The following is a 15,051-nucleotide window of genomic DNA, read 5'->3' as shown; positions in this document are numbered from 1 at the left end:
AAATACAATATATATTGATCTATAGTTATCTATCTAGGGCTTGAGCCCCTAGAGGTCCCAATTTTCATCCAATTTGACTAAAATACATGCCAAGTATGATCCGAATCGATCTATTAACTGGTATATCCGTCAGATAAACCCATTCCACAATTTGACTTCTTGATCCTCTAGAAGCCTCAATTTTCATCTAATTTGGCAGAAATGTGGCACAAAGAATTCAGCTTTGAGTTCCAACATCCAATATAAACCGATTCCCGGATTTGACTTCTTGAGCCCCTAGAGGTCTCAATTTTCATCTAACTTGGCTGAAATTTGGCACAAAGGCCTCTGTTATGACTTCCAACATCCATGTCAAATATAATCTGATCTGGTCTATATACTGATATAGTCCCCATATAACCCTATCCCCGGATTTGACTTCTTGAGCCCCTAGAGGTCTCAATTTTCACCTGAGTTGTCTGAAATTTGACACAAAGCCTTCTGCTTTGACTTCCAACATCCATGTCAAGTAAAATCCCAATAGGTCTGTATAGTGATATAGCCCCATATAATCCTATCCACCGATTTGACTTCTTGAGCTCATAGAGGCCTCAATTTGGCTGAAATTTCATACAAAAACTTCTGCTATGACTTCCAGTGTCCGTGCCAAGTATAATTCGAATCGATTTATATACTGATACTGACTGCTTGCGACCATAATAGCTGCAACCAATTCACGATTTATTTGTTGTAAAACAATTCAAATAATAAACGCAAAATCTATGTTGGTGGGTACCCAAGATTCAGGCCGGCCGAACTTGGCACATTTTTATACCCTCCACCATAGAATGGGGGTATACTTATTTCGTCATTCTGTTTGTAACACCTCGAAATATGCGTCTAAGACCCCATAAAGTATATATTTTCTTGATCGTCGCGACATTTTAAGTCGAATTAGCCATGTCCGTCCGTCCATCTGTCGAAAGCACGCTAACTATTGAAGGAGTAGAGCTAGCCGCTTGAAATTTTGCACAAATACTTCTTATTAGTGTAGGTCGGTTAGGATTGTAAATGGGCCTAATAGGTTCATGTTTTGATATAGCTGCCATATAAACCGATCTTGGGTCTTGACTTCTTGAGCCTCTAGAGGGCGCAATTCTCGTTCGATTTGACTGAAATTTTGCATGAGGTGTTTTATTATGACTTTCAACTGTATTAAGTATGGTTCAAATCGGTTCGTAACCTGATATAGCTGTCATATAAACCGATATTGGGTCTTGACTTCTTGAGCTTTTAGAAGGCGGAATTCTTATCCGATTTGACTAAAAATTTGCACATAGTGTTTTCATATCACTACCAACAATTGTGCTAAGAATGGCTCAAATCGGTCCATAACCTGATATAGCTGCCATATAAACCGATCTTGGGTCTTGACTTCTTGAGCTTTTAGAAGGCTGAATTCTTATCCGATTTGACTGAAATTTTGCACATAGTGTTTTCATATCACTACCAACAATTGTGCGAATAATGGTTTAAATCGGTCTATAACCTGATATAGCTTCCATATAAACCGATCTTGGGTCTTGACTTTTTGTCAAGACGCGATTCTCGTCCGATTTGACTGAAATCTTGTACGTGGTGTTTTGGTATCACTTCCACCAACTGCGCTCAGTATGGTGAAATTTGGTGCATAACCTGATATAGCTGCCATTTAAACCGATCTTGGGTTTAAATGGCAGCTATATCTTAAGGATAGCATAACAAAACACGTCATGCAAAATTTCATTCCAATCGGATAAGAAGTGCGCCCTTTAGAGGGTCAAGAAGTCAAGACCCAAGATCGGTTTATATGGCAGCTATATCAAAACATGCGCCGATTTGGCCCATTTACAATCCCAACCGACCTAAACTAATAAGAAGTATTTGTGCAAAATTTGAAGCGGCTAGCTTTACTCCTTCGAAAGGTAGCATGCTTTCGACAGATACACAGACGGACGAACGGACAGACGGACGGACAGACGGATGGACGGACGGACATGGCTAGGTCGATATAAAATGTCACGACGATCAAGAACATATATACTTTATGGGGTCTCAGACGAATATTTCGAGTAATTACAAACAGAATGACGAAATTAGTATACCCCCATCCTATGGTGGAGGGTATAATAGAACCAAATTCAAAAATCTTTGAGGTGATTTGCCCCCAACCTTACAGTTTCTTTACAACTGCTCTTTTGGATTCTGGACTTATAAGATGCAATTTCTTCACTGTTATACTTCCAAGAAGTTCATCAAAGACCTTGAACAACGCCAGGATACAGCCTCGATGGCGCAGTAGGCAGCGCGTAAGTCTCATAATCTTAAGGTCGTGAGTTCGAGCCTCACTCGGGGCAGTGATTTTTTGTTATATCTCAAAAAAAAACTGTTTTCCATTTCAATAATAAAATAATAATTAACGGAAGAAAATAAGAATAGCAAAGTGTAAACCAAATAATATTTAACTCAGAATTGTCCTAAATACTCAAGTTTATTGTCTTTCTTTGTTGTTCCCCCTTCGTTGGCTTATAAATGTGTCCGCATAGACAATTGTTCATAACGAAACACAGCTACATGTATGTGTTTGGACTTTTACCACAGTACAGCCTCGATGGCGCAGTAGGCAGCGCGTAAGTCTCATAATCTTAAGGTCGTGAGTTCGAGCCTCACTCGGGGCAGAAGTTTTTTACGAATAATAATAATCTTAAAGGTAAAAAAATTGCCTTAAAATTAATAAAAAAAATAATAATAATAAAATAAAAAATGATAAACAAAAACCAAAAAATTAATAAAAAAATTTTAAATTAAACAACAACCGCTTACTGGCCAATAATAAAAAAAAATGGGAAGGGTGGGAAAATTTGATGTGAATGGGGATTTCTTAAAGGGTACCCCAAGGTGGAGGAGAGGAGGGCGGCCGCCGGTCCTCTTCTCATGAAAGATTTTTTTAAATTTTTCTTTCCTCACCAACTGTTTGATCTTTGAGCTTATGAAAAAAGCAAATGCGAATCATTTTAATTTACTTCTGCCAGCCACTAACACGGAAGTGCCACATCTCCTTATAGCCTCGATGGCGCAGTAGGCAGCGCGTAAGTCTCATAATCTTAAGGTCGTGAGTTCGAGCCTCACTCGGGGCAGTAGATTTTTTATTCTTTTGAAAAAAGAAAATAAATTTAAACAATTTAAAATAAATTATGTCTTCTACAGCTTTAAAAAGCCATATCGGATGAAAAATATATATGGGAGCTATATCTAAATCTGAACCGATTTTTTTCAAAATCAGTAGTGTTCGTCCTTGGGACAAAGAAGTGACATGTGTGTAAAATTCTAAGACGATTTAACGATGTACGTGTGTCTGTCCGTCCGTCTGTTGTAATCACTCTAGAGCCTTCAAAAATTGAGATATTGAGCTGAAATTTGGCACAGATACGTATTTTTGATGCACGCTGGTTAAGTTCTTGAACGGGCAAAATCGGACCATATTTGGATATAGCTGCTATATAGACCGATTTTCGGACGATGGGTCTAATACCCATAAATGCGTTATTTTTCATTCGATTTTGCTGAAATTTGAAACGGTGAGTAGTTTAAGGCTTCCCGACAACTGATCTTAATATGGTTCAGATCGGACTATATTTAAATATAGCTGGCATATAGACCGATCTGCCGATAAAGGGTCTGAATCCCATAGAAGCTTTATTTTTTAACCGATTTCGCTAAAATTGGAAATAGTGAGTAGGCTAAGACCCCCCAACATCCGACATAAATATTGTCCAGATCGGACTATAGAGATATATAGATATAGCTTTCATATAGACCGATCTGCAGATAAGGGGTCTGAAGCCAATAAAACCTTTATTTATTACCCGATTTCGCTAAAATTTGAAACAGTGAGTTGTTCTGAGCTTCCCGAGGTCCGACCTTAATATGGTTCAGATCGATTTATAATTGGATATCTGCCAAAGAGACCAATATTTTGTTCTACAAATTGAATAGTGACATATTTATTAGACCACTCAATGTTCGTGCCAAATTTGGTTGCTTAAGTTATCCAATTTTCACCGAATTGTGACGAAATGGGATTTACACGTATACCCATGGTGGTGGGTACTTGTTTTTTTTTTAATTTTTAATTAATTTAATATATATATCAATAAAAAAGTTTTTTGCCAATCCCATGAATTTTCTTTTCCTCACCATAACAAGGCATTTTGTATAAACTAAAAAAAATATTGCTTGTTCAAAGAATTTAGAAAAGTTCTATCATTGTCTGGCCTTGACAAAGAATATGCCAAGTGGACATAGCCTCGATGGCGCAGTAGGCAGCGCGTAAGTCTCATAATCTTAAGGTCGTGAGTTCGAGCCTCACTCGGGGCAATGATTTTTTTCTTTTTATTTTAAAACATAATTTAATAAAGAATTTTATTGAATAAGAAAAAAATTTGACAAATATGATTAATGTTAAAATTGTCCAAAAACGTGGATACTCATGTAGTTAAGCCAACCGTGATATTCGCTTGGGTAATATAATGGACTTCTATTTTCATAGAAAAATTGCCAACATTTTATTTTTCTTTTTTATTAAAAAGTTTGGCAAAAAAAAGGTTATGAGACGTTTTTTATATGTATTCTCAAGCCAAACTAAAAAAAATATTTTTAAAAGTACATTCAATGACTTTTTTTCATTTGTTCCTTTTTCTTGATAACGTTCTAAAAATTTCTCCCGTCCTCTTTTACTGCTAGTCAGAAATCTATCGTACATACCTCTGTTAGTATTCATGAATTTAACTTTAAACTACCCTAAATGTATGCCATAATTGGAATTCTTTAAATGCCACTCCTAAAAATATGCTTTAATTAATGGCAACATTGTGCATATAATTAGATACAAAAATAACACATATATATACACACACACACACACAGACTGTCACCTGATTCCAAGAGTAAATACAATGTTAATAGAGTTTGTGGCAAATTCCAAAAATGATGATAGGCAATTTATTCACCCCCTTAGCATATTGCCTGCAACCCTTTTTCTCGCAAAACCTTGTGTCATGTATGTGGCAACTGGAGATGTTATTGTTGCCTGCTGCTTTCTGGTACACAACTCATTTACCGAACTAATTGCCATTCATTTATGCCACAATAGCCGCAAAACAAACACACACATTATTAACAAGCACCGTTAACATATCAATCATTATCTCTTTGCTACTCTCTCTGTGTCTTGTCCTCCCATTTACTCTATCAATCTTGAACAATGCAGCATTTGTTTGTATTAGTTTTTCTACGTAAATGTTGTTGCTGTTCTTGTTGTCAATTTGTGATCTTTTGTGTGTTGCAAAAACAGCATCAGCTATTCAATTGGAAAGTGCCCCTTAGCATATGCTACAATACACAGGCATAGATACACACTCGTATATATACTTGATTATAATATTTATCTGGGCACATAGGCTTATGCCTATAACAATTGTGTAAATATAATTATTGCTTTGGCTAATCAGTGCTGCCACAAGTAAAATATATTTGCCGAGATTCTATTTTATGTAAATAAATTTTTAATATAGTTTTTAAATATATTTTTAGAAGTAATTATAGTATTTTTATTTAGAAAGATTTAATATATAAAAATAAAATTAATGTTTATTTTAAGAATTAACATTAAAAAAATTAGTTTAGCTTGAGAATAAATTAAAAAAGTGTCACAATCGTTAAATTTATTTTACGTTTGTTTCTCTTTCGAGACCAACACAATGATCGGATATTTCTGCAATATGGCACAGATCGGTTCGATTTAAGGTTATGAGCCCATAAAATGTGCATTTATTGTCCGATTTTGACGAAATCTGGGACAGTCAGTTGTGTTAGGACCTTCGATATCCTTTTCCAATTTGGTCCAGATCGGTTCAGATTTAGATATAGCTACCATATAGACCGATCTCACGATTTAAGTTCTTGCGCCCATAAAAGGCGGATTTATTGTCCGATTTTGCCAAAATTTGGGACAGTGAGTTAAGTTAGGCCCTTCGATATCCTTATTCAAGTTGGCTCAGATCGGTTCAGATTTGGATATAGTTGCCATATAGACCGATCACTCGATTTAATGTTTTGGGCCCGTAAAAGGCGCATTTATTGTCCGATGTCGCCCAAATTTGGGACAGTGGGTTAAGTAAAGCCCCTCGATATGTTTCTGCAATATGACACAGATCGGTTCAGATTTGGATATATCTGCCATATAGACCGATCTCACAATTTAAATTCTTGCGCCCATAAAAGGCGCATTTATTGTCCGATTTTTCCAAACTTTGGGACAGTGAGTTGTGTTAGGCCCTTCGATGTCCTTCTTCAAGTTGGTTCAGATCGGTCCAGATTTGGATATAGCTGCCATATACACCGATCTCACGATTTAAGTTCTTGCGCCCATAAAAGGCGCATTTATTGTCCGATTTTGCCAAAATTTGAGACAGTGAGTTGTGTTAGGCCTTTCGATATCCTTCTTCAAGTTGGCTCAGATCGGTCCAGATTTCGATATAGCTGTCATATAGACCGATCTCTCGATTTAAGGTTTTGGGGTCATAAAAGGCGCATTTATTGTCTGATTTTGCCGAAATTTGGGACAGTGAGTTAAGTTATGCCCTTCGACATTATTCTGCAGCTGGGCCTAAATCGGTCCAGATTTGGATATAGCTGCCATATAGACTGATACAAGGCGAATGAAAGGCGCATTTTTAATCCGATTTCACTGAAATGTGACACAGTGACTTATGTTAGGCTTTTCGACATCCGTGTTGTAAATGGTTTAGATCGGTTTATTTTTACATATAGACCACTATTTTGTTATACAGAATTGAACAATGACTTGTACTTACTACTATTTGGTCCAAATCGGAACATATTTCGATATAGCTGCTATGGGGCATAAGGTATGAATTTTTCACCGGATTTTGACGAAAGGTGGTTTACATATATACCCGAGATGTTGGGTATCCAAAGTTCGGCCCGGCCGAACTTAATGCATTTTTACTTCTTTTATTTTATTTTATTTAATTTTTTTTTATTTTATTTTATTTTATTTTAATTGATTTTATTTTATTTTTTTTTTTTTTATTTTATTTTATTTTATTTTATTTAATTTTATTATATTTACTTTTAGTTTCTCCCTTCGTAGCTATTCTCACCTTCGCCACTCAAGTTTACATATTCACCCCTTCGTTTTTACCATACCCACGACACCCGACTCTAGCTTATATGTTGATATTGTTTTTGTTTACCTCTTCGCTAGAGATAAGACCTGGTATGTTCAATGATAACACCCTCATACACCTTCAAGTGGCTTTGCTAAGAGAATGAAATGAGTGAATGAGTGTATTTGAATGCCATAGATCTGATCTATTGATGCCAACTAATTAGTCATTTACAAAAACACACAAACACTCCCACATATCGTTCTCATCATTCTCGGCCCCACCACGTACACTGCTATTGTTACCACAATAGCTATTGTTGTTTGTATGTTAAATGTAATTTATACATTTATTGGCGCTTGTTTCAATTATTTCCACTTCAGTGTATCACACATCGTCTATAACATTCAATTAAATATTAATTATGTTTTTTAATTGAAACAAGTGTTTGCGGCCAACAGTAACTGGGCCAAACAATTGCAAAATTTAATCGAATCTCCTGTGATTAGTTAAGTGATGGCAATAGATAAAGAAATAATGCCATTATTGTTCTATACATGGCCACAAAAACGCATACAAACATGGCTTGTGGGTTAGTGTATAGGTAAATTAAATGAAATAATCAAATCTAAAATTGAATTGTTTAACATTGTTTCCCCCTATAGGTATGGTTTATGGGCTTAAATGATGATATGTTTACTTGTTTTTTTTTTCAGAGTTACTAAAGAGGATTATGATTTCCAATTTTGGAAAGGGCTGCAATGAGCCAATAAGGGTATATTCTTACAAAAGTTTGGATAGTGTGAAGATAGGAATGCTGTGCCTAGAAAATATATATGTGATGTATGATTACGACACTGTGAGCGAAACTAGTACTAAATATGTCCTTGGAAATACTGTTTGCTCGTGGTTAGTTGATATCGTCTGTCGAAAGCTTCCATTTTAACGCAACAATTTTCTCCATAGCAAAGCTTGTGTGATAGGAGCTGGTGATATGGGCTCCCTTAGATATCCACCTGTAATGTAAACCCTCTAGTGGCGATTGGCTGACTCGAAAACCGTACTAAACCTGTTCTAAGGAGATATCTGACTTGCGCTGGATGTCCGAGATGTATCGTATAGCATAGTAATATTGCCTTAGGTCGAAAGAAGATGGTTTCTTGTCAGAAAATGGGCATGTAAACCTTTTTGCTTGTGTGTAGCAATGTTATAGCTGTTCTATAAGTCTTCCAACTTCTATAGGTCATCCACCTTTCTATACACGTGCTACAGAATGATTTGACACTATGTCCGACCTGTGCTTAATGTCTGTATTGACGTCTGTCCATTTCTTTGAGTCCTTTTGTTCTGCATTGTTTTTCGGCGGGCATTTCTTATCCGATTTTGCTGAAATTTTGTATAATGACTTCTTCTATAACCTACAACATACTTGCCAAGCATGGTCTCAATCGGTCTATAATCTGATATAGCTAACATATAAAACTATTTCCCGATTTCCTTTCCGGAGCCTCTAGAAGGCTGAAATTTTGCACAAGGACTTCTCCCTCAACGTATCAGTTCATAATCTTATACAGCTCCCATAAAACCGATTTAACGATTTTAATTCTTGAGTCTCAATAGGGTACAATTCTTATCCGATTTGCCTGAAATATGGCAAAATGGCTTCCACCATGATATCCAACTTCCAATTCAAGTATGGCCTGTAGAAAATTTTCTTAAAATTCGATTTCCTTAGAAAAATTTGTAAAACGTTTAATTTTATAGAAAATTTTCTTGTTATAGAAAATAGCTGTAACCGGCCCTATCAGCTGCGCCTTCATTAGCACCACGCGATCAATAAGTTTCTTACTTACTACCATATGGATCTCCCCAGTACAATTTGTAAATCTACTACCAAATTCTTTGTATTAAACCCCATATAGCCATGATTGCCAAATATTCAAATTTTGGGAGGTGATTTTTTGGGGAGTAGGCAACCACCTATCACTTGAACCTCATTTTTAATACCACATTCGTAATCTACTCCCGAAAACCTTTTATTTGAGTTCCATATTGGCATGATTGTCTAATATGCCCACTTGGGACGGTTTTGATTTTGGGGCGGCCCTCTTGGTAATTGCACCCAATTTTTAATATTCGTTAATCATACTCGTACTCCCCTCTCGAATACCTTTCATTGGAGTCCCATATTGTCCCGATCGGTCCACTTTTGATTTGCGACGGCGGTTTTGGGCTTGAGACGGCTCTCTAGATACTTGGATCCAATTATTAATATCATATTCATACATAACCTGATATAGATCTTAAACAATACCAGTTCTAATCCATTATCTTTTGTTTGCCTATAAAGAGACAACTATGGAGGGTATATTAAATTCGACCCGGCCGAACTTGGCATGCGTTTACTTATCATAGAAGATATGGCCAGAATTAGATTTTCATTGGAATTTGGTCAAAATTAAATTTCCATAGAAAATTTTATAAAAATTTGCTTATCATAGAAAAAATTAAATTTTCATAGAAAACATCGGCAAAATTTTATTTTCATAAAAAAAAATTGTTTTTAAAAATCTAATTGTGTCAAATTAGATTTTCATAGAAAATTTTGTCAAAATTTGATTTTCATAGAAAATTTGTCAAAATTTGATTGTCATAGAAAATTTTGTCAAAATTAGATATATGAGCCCCATAATGGCATGATCGGTAATAAGTTCTGTATGAAAATGGGGTGAACCCCAGTGTGTTTGTCCCGAAAATGAGAATAAATGTCCCGAAAATCAATCAATAACCACCCCAAATAGCTTACCAAGGTCTGTAAATACGTGCTTTTAGGGAGGCATTTTGGGGTGGGGCTGCAAACCAAACACATGGCTTTCAATTTTTTTTCTCTGATCACCTTTTGTTTGAGCTCTATATTTTCTTTGCCTCCGAGGCACCCGACCCCAATAATAGAAACTATATTTTGTTGTGCAAAATAGTTTCGAACGAATCACATTACCAATCTCCGAAATCTGGTGTTTTTGAAAATAAGTGTAATGAGAAGTGCTTTTTAGGGGAGGGATGACACCTCATACATTTCGAATCAAAAATTTACATCAAATTTGTGCTCCACTCCCAAATCCCTTACATTTGAGCCCCATATTGCCATGGTTGGTTAATATGAACCGTTTGGAGGGTGATTTGGGGTTAGGGCGGCCACCGGTACTTTGCCCTGAGAATAGATATCAAATTCGTTCTTTACTCCCAAATACCGTTGATTTGTGCTCCATATTGCCATAACCGGAAATGAAGTTCAGTTTGGGGCGTACCCCCTAACACTTGGCTCCAAAATGGGGTTGAGACGGCGGAGGAGTACGAAATTCGTACTCTACTCCTGAATACCTTTCGTTTGAGTCCCATAATGTCCCGATCGGTCCACTTTTCTTTTTGGGTGGTACTTTAAAGGTAAGGGTGAGGGTCCGCCCCTTGAGATATCAAAAGTTTATATAGCCTATAGCTCCTTCGGGACCACTCACCACAATCTGTAAAAATTTCATATGGATATATAGATTTTGTCAAAATTTGATTTTCAAGAAACTTTTGTCAAAATTCGATTTTCCTAGAAAATATCAAAATTGCCATCTGAACCGGATCTTGTTGAGTAACTATTACAACGACTCAATTTAATGACCCAATGCTGTGTATGTATAATAGCAGTATTATTTCAACAGGAAATGGGTCATTTAATTTTGCAAGTCTATGCATCTCTGCTCCCATGGCCCTTTAATACATTTGCATACACTGCTCTTTTTCGATATGACTCAATTGTCCTGCTGCCTAACGAGACCACAATGATGTGTCCTGTCGCATGCCTGCGTGTATGTGTGCGTGTGTATGCGTTTCCATGTGGTTTATGGCTTTTTCACAATATGTTAACCCAGCCATGCATAGCGTTGTTGGTCTGGCAAATTGAAAACAAAAACGTCTCTATGGCTAAGGAGTTTGGTTTTGGTTTTCCTGTTCGCTTTTTCAGCCATCCGGTAATAGCGCTGTGACCATACAAATTGTATGCGAGCAACATTGTTCCTTAAGGAACAAAGCTTAGTGCTTTTGTTATTAGTTGCCATTTGCCATTAATGCAGTATTCTGTGGATTATTACTTTTGCTCCAGTTATTTCCACCCTCTCTACATCTAAGGGGTTACTTGAAAAACAATTGTTTTAATTATGAATTTATAAGTATGGCTTTTTGGGTTATTTTCCACGTTCGCTTCCAACAAAGAATAAAGTGCATTAGAGCAAAAGTGCAGTTTAGATTAAATTTTGTTGCATACTTACTGGGGCATGCTTTGAAAATTAAATAAATTAATTTTTTCAGGAGTCTTTATAGACAAAAAGTTCATGGTTTGGTGACAGTTATCACAGTTTTACTTTGAGTAAAGAATAGAGTGCTATGATAAGTGATAATTTAAAAATTATTGAATATTTTTGAGGGTTTAAATGTTTTAGACACCCATCCAGCAAAGAAAAAACTTAGACATTGACTTAAAACAGCACAGCTGTATTTTTCATATAAAAATAATTTGAATATTCAAAAGCTTCAGAATTTTTGGGGGAATTTTTCATTGGTGATGGATGTTAAATAGTTATACATCTGCTATAAATTTTTATGCATTTTTAAACTATTGCATACTTTCAGGATGTCGCCAAAAAACATTTATTAAAGCTGGTAACATTTTTTTTTGTCTTTTCTCATAAAATATTCCCCATTTTTAATTTTCCCCTCTATTTTTTTTTTCTTCGAATAAAGAAGCACGTGCTGGGAATTCCCATCCAAAATTATGTTGGTTCGCTTTGCGCCGTGTCATTATCTACACAAATTAAATGTCAAAAAACTATACCCCGCCTTTTTTTGCCCTCTAAAAGTCTTTTGCTTTGATGTCCTTTCGTTCAATCACTGTCGTATTCTGTGAATGAATTTTTTGCAATATTTCAAATTTCGTTGCCTATTTGAAGAAAAAAAAAAAACTCAACAGCGACAACAGATACCAAACGAATGGTAGAAATCTTTCTCATCACAACTATAGTGAAAAGAAATATTTTGCCATACCTATCTGTATAGCGCACGAGCTACAACCATTCATCTTTTGTTTCTCTTAACAAAACAAAAAAACGGAAACTAAAAAAGGAAACCCCACTGAGGCCCATGAAACTTGTGGTAGGTCAAACAATCGTTTGGTCCTTCGATTGTGTTGAGTTGTGTTGTGCTACAAGCAAACAGCAACAATGAACAACCAAATGGAATGCTGTAACCTATCAAATGACAAACATTTGATTTCATACAGATTTTACTTGGACAAAAAGGTGCCGCTTGGACAAACACTCATTCCTTTGGTCACATGCCATTATTTCACATCAAATGTTGGGGTTTTTTTTTGAATTCCATTTAAACAATGACTTTGAGCAGTAGATGGATTTTCTATATGTTTGTTGCAAAAATAAAAAACAACAAAACAAAAAACTATAGCAACAACAGCCATAGACCACGGGAAGCCGACTATGCTACCTTTTGTTTGTTTTGTTGTTTGTTATGGCTGTGCAAAGGAATTCTATATCAAATAAATTTTATTTACATTTACAAAAAAATTTGAAAATTAAAAACAGTTTAAACAATGACAAAGGGTGTGCCAAAAAGAATGTTAGCAATCAAAATTATATTCCAAAAATAAACAAATGTCTTAATTTTTTTAAAACTTTTATGCTAATGAAATTTTTTTTTAACATATTTATTTTTATAGAAGTTTTTTAAAAATTTTATTTCTATACAAAATTGTGTAAATATCCTTTTACTTGTATTAAGAAAACAAAATGTGAAAATCGAAAACAGTTTAAACAATGGTAAAATGTGTGGTTAAAAGGATGTTACCACCTACCATTTCGTTACCATTTTATTACGAAATAACTTTTTGTCAAAATTATAGTTTTTAAACAATTTTGTCATAATTTTTTTTTAATTTTATTTCTATTGATTTCTGTTTTTAAATTTTATATCTTTTGAAATTTTTCAAAATTTTTTTTACTGAAGAAAATTTTCTAAAAATTTGATTTCCTTAGAAAATTTTGTAAAAATTTTAATTTTATAGAAAATTTTGTTTTATAGAAAATAGCTGTACCCTATCCGCTCTGCTGCACTTTCATTATTAGCACCACTCGAAAAATAAGTTTCTTACTTACTACCATATGTATCTCCCCAGTACAATTTGTTTATCTATTACCAAATTCCTAGGATTGAACCCCCTATAGCCATGATTGACAAATATTCACATTTTGGGAGCTATTTTTTTGGGGGGTAGGCAACTTTCTATCACTTGAATCTCATTTTCAATACCATCTACAATCTACTCCCGAAACCTTTTATTTGAGTCCCATATTGTCATGATGGTCTAATATGCCCACTTGGGACGGTTTTGGGGCGGCCCCCTTGGTAATAACACCCAATTCTTAATATTCGATAATCATATTCGTACTCTACTTTCGAATACCTTTCATTGGAGTTCCATATGGTCCCAATCGGCCCTCTTTCGATTTTGGGCTTGGGACGACTCTCTAGATACTTGGATCCAATTTTTAATACCATATTCATACTCTACTCTCGAATACATTTCATTGGGATCCTATACTGTCCCGATTGATCTACTTTTTATTTTGGGCTGAACTCTTGGGCCGACGCCCTAATTATATGGATCCAATTTTTGACACCATATTCGTATTCTACTCCCGAAAACCTTTCATTTGAGTCCCATATTGTCCCGATCAGTCCACTTTGATTTTTGGTGGTATTTTTGAGTGGTTGTGTTCTTTGGGCGGCACGTTAGGTACTTCGACCCAAGTTTAAATATCATATTCATACTCTACCCCCAAATACCTTTTATTTGAGTCTCATATTGTCCCGATCGGTTAACTTTTGATTTTGGGCGCTTCTTTTGAGCGGTTTGGTTGGGGGAGGGGGGTTTTTCTGGGGCGGCCTCCTTAGTGCTTGGACCCTTTTTTTAATACCATATTCGTATTAAACTCCCACCTACCTTTCATTTGAGTGCCATATTGCCCCAATCGCTAAATATGGCCTGCTGGGGGGTTTGGAGGGGGAGGCCATTCAGACACCAAGGAATACATTTGTGTGTCCGATTTGTACTCTTCTTTTCAATACTTTTCATTTGAAGTCCATATTACCCAAAGCGGCAAAAGTGTCCTGTTGGATGGTATTTTTGGGAGTGGGTGACACGACCGACACCTGGGTAAAATTTTTGTGCCAAATTCTTACCCTACTCTTAAATACCTTTCATTTGATACCCATATCGTCCCAATCGGTAAACGTGTCCGTTTGGGTGGGTTTTGGGATAGGGCGTCCCCCCAGGTTATTTGACCCCATAAATAAGCATACAAAATTTCGCCTAAATTGGTGCACCCATCTCCAAGATCTGGCGTTTTTGAAAATGGGGGTAAGGGAGAGGGTAAAAATTTCATATCTATTTCTATAGAAAATTTTGTCAAAATTTTATTTCTATAGAAAATTTTGTCAAAATTTTATTTCTATAGAAAATTTTGTCGAAATTTTATTTCTATTGAAAATTTTGTCAAAATTTCATATCTATACAAAATTTCGTCAAAATTTTATTTCTATAGAAAATTTTGTCAAAATTTTATTTCTATAGTAAATTTTGTCAATATTTTATTTCTATAGAAAATTTTGTCAAAATTTTATTTCTATAGAAAATTTTGTCAAAATTTTATTTCTATAGAAAATTTTGTCAAAATTTTATTTCTATAGAAAATTTTGTCAAAATTTTATTTCTATAGAAAATTTT

At 35.3% G+C, this 15,051-nt stretch overlaps 1 protein-coding gene and 4 non-coding genes across 5 annotated transcripts in view; 4 read left to right on the top strand and 1 right to left on the bottom strand.

Moving 5' to 3' along the window:
- Positions 1-15,051, bottom strand: part of LOC106082033 (uncharacterized) — a 62,577-nt gene that overhangs the window by 22,161 nt on the left and 25,365 nt on the right. The gene's annotated exons all lie outside the window — the stretch shown is intronic.
- On the top strand, positions 2,303-2,375 carry Trnam-cau (transfer RNA methionine (anticodon CAU)). Its single transcript has one exon. It is a non-coding gene; the product is annotated as a tRNA-Met (tRNA).
- On the top strand, positions 2,624-2,696 carry Trnam-cau (transfer RNA methionine (anticodon CAU)). The gene has a single exon. It is a non-coding gene; the product is annotated as a tRNA-Met (tRNA).
- Trnam-cau (transfer RNA methionine (anticodon CAU)) lies at positions 3,083-3,155 on the top strand. Its single transcript has one exon. It is a non-coding gene; the product is annotated as a tRNA-Met (tRNA).
- Positions 4,323-4,395, top strand: Trnam-cau (transfer RNA methionine (anticodon CAU)). Its single transcript has one exon. It is a non-coding gene; the product is annotated as a tRNA-Met (tRNA).

The sequence above is a fragment of the Stomoxys calcitrans genome, chromosome 3, assembly GCF_963082655.1.
Source record: "Stomoxys calcitrans chromosome 3, idStoCalc2.1, whole genome shotgun sequence".
Lineage (NCBI taxonomy): Eukaryota > Metazoa > Arthropoda > Insecta > Diptera > Muscidae > Stomoxys > Stomoxys calcitrans.
Note: the sequence above shows the minus strand (reverse complement) of the source record. Positions and strands in the feature narration are given on the sequence as shown.